We start from the raw sequence: 2,472 nt of genomic DNA on the forward strand, positions 1-2,472 counted from the left end.
CCCGAATTCATTAACGTAAAGTGTGTTAATTATTGGTAATGGCATGTACCTAGGATGTTTTATGAGAGCCATTTAGGTTGTAGATGTACTCATGAAATGAGTAAATTATGGTTGGCAACGGTATGTAGTATGAATTTTGAAATTTACTAAAAATTCGTAGTGATTCTAAATTAGTCCCGAATTGAATTTACTGTTCATATTGGACCGAGGGCCCATTAAAGGGACGACATCTTAAAACTAGGATGTGTGTAAATATTTATTTTAATTAATGACCGAAATTGGACTGTACTGACTGGTAATATCTCGTAACCCTGTTCCGATGATGGTATAGGGTTAGGGGGCGTTACAGATGATACCTCTTCTTTTGTGCAGATGGATTTAGAAACTCTTTACAATGCACGGGAGAGATATAATGACTTATTAAGAAGGTGGCCTCACCATGGGTTACCTTTATGGCTATAGGTTCTGACTTTCTACAATGGTCTAAACCCCTCAACTAGACAACTGATCGATGCAGCCGCCGGCGGAACCCTAAATAAAAAAACACTCGAGAAGGCTTATGAATTTATTGAAGAGATGTCACTGAATAACTATCAATGGCAAGTTATAAGGACAAAGCCTAATAAAGCTGCCGGTGTTTTCAACCTCGACACGGTCACTATGTTATCAAACCAGGTAGAGCTTTTAAATAAAATGATTGATAGTTTATGTGTCTCTACACAGGTACATCCAGTGATGCAGTGTAACACAAGTGAAGAAGGAATGAATAATACAGAATGCCTAGCCTACGACCCCAACACTACGAACGAACAAGTCAACTATATGGGTAACAATTCTAGACCTCAGAATAACCTTTATAGTAATACTTACAATATAGGTTGGAGGAACCATCCCAACTTCTCTTGGGGTGGTCAAGGCAATCAAAGACCACAACCCCCTCCAGGCTTTCAACCACCTTACCAGCAGGAAAAAAATCCGAACCTTAAGGAGATGCTAACGAAAATCATTTCGGTGTCAGAAACACGTTTCCAAAACACCAAAACAGTGCTTAAAAATCAGCAAGCATCAATTCAAGGTCTCAAGACTCAAATAGGTCAGCTTGCTAAGCTGATCTCAGATAGACCACAAGGTAGCTTGCCTAGCAACACTGAGACTAACCCAAGAGAGCAGCTTCATGTGATTACTGTTTAACATGAAGAAGGGTTAGTTGAGTCCAAACTAGATCCAAGGCAAGTCAAAATAAGGTGGGTGAAAGCCATATTAAATAGAAACCAGTGAGCAGAGAATATACACCTCGCGTGCTATACCCTAAAGTGACAAAGAAAGACCGCACAGACGAACAATTCGGTAAATTTCTTAACATTTTAAAAAAGTTACATATTAACTAACCATTTATTGAAGCTCTTTCGCAGATGCCCAACTCGGTTAAATTTTTAAAAGAGCTTCTGGCAAACAAACGGAAGCTAGATGATTCGTCGCATGTAGAGTTAAATCCAGTTTGCTCAGCGGTTCTACAAAATAAATTACCCAACAAGTTAAAAGATCTAGGGAGTTTTACTATTCTTTGTTTAATCGGTAGTTTAAATGTTGATAATGCTTTAGCCGATTTAGGGGCAAGTATAAATGTCATACCTTATAAAATGTTTCAACAACTAGGTCTTGGGAAACCTAAACAAACTAGGATGAGTATACAACTAGCAGATAAAACTATTAGGTTTCCTAGGGGTATTATTGAGGATGTACTCGTTAAGATTGATAAATTTATATTCCCAGTCGACATTATTGTTTTAGACATGGATGAAGATAGTGACTAACCTTTAATTCTAGGTCGGCAATTTTTAGCAACTGCTAGAACTATCATAAATGTTGGTACAGGTGAACTAACACTTCGTGTAGGTGACAAAACAATCACTCTTCAGGCTCGAAATCCGGTCAAGACATCGAGTGATGAAGGTAATTGTCTAAATCCTGATAATAAGACTACTCATGTGGTTTAACCCTCTTTGCAGAAAAAATTTTCAATTAATACAAATGGGCCACATTCTAGTTCATTCAATAACATTAGAATAGTTCATGAAGAATGAAGGCTTCAGATAGAAGAACTAGATAAATGGTGGACACATGTCAAGGAGGAACCAAAAATACACAAGGCCAAATCAAAACAAAACCATGGCGAGCATAAAGACGAGACGAACCAATTTAAGGTAGGAGATCGAGTCTGGTTAGATAAAAAGGACCTTCGAATTATCAATATGAAGCTCAACGCAAACGGAGCGACTCCTTTTACGGTACTCAATGTCTTTCTATACGGTACAGTCGAGGTAACTCATTCACATTTCGGCACTTTTAAGGTAAATAGTAGTCGACTTAAACCTTATTTAAATAAAGGAATTGACAACGAGAAAGAGGAGTTTCGACTCCATGATCCACCGTGACCATGTGAATACAAGGTAAGTCGAGCTTAGACTCTAA

The 2,472-nt window shown here is 38.0% G+C and overlaps 1 non-coding gene across 1 annotated transcript; it reads right to left on the reverse strand.

Annotated features, from left to right (window-relative positions):
- Positions 1 to 339: 339 nt before the first annotated feature.
- On the reverse strand, positions 340 to 446 carry LOC128284490 (small nucleolar RNA R71). The gene has a single exon (XR_008274915.1). It is a non-coding gene; the product is annotated as a small nucleolar RNA R71 (small nucleolar RNA).
- Positions 447 to 2,472: the final 2,026 nt, after the last annotated feature.

This window comes from Gossypium arboreum, chromosome 11 (genome assembly GCF_025698485.1).
Source record: "Gossypium arboreum isolate Shixiya-1 chromosome 11, ASM2569848v2, whole genome shotgun sequence".
NCBI lineage: Eukaryota > Viridiplantae > Streptophyta > Magnoliopsida > Malvales > Malvaceae > Gossypium > Gossypium arboreum.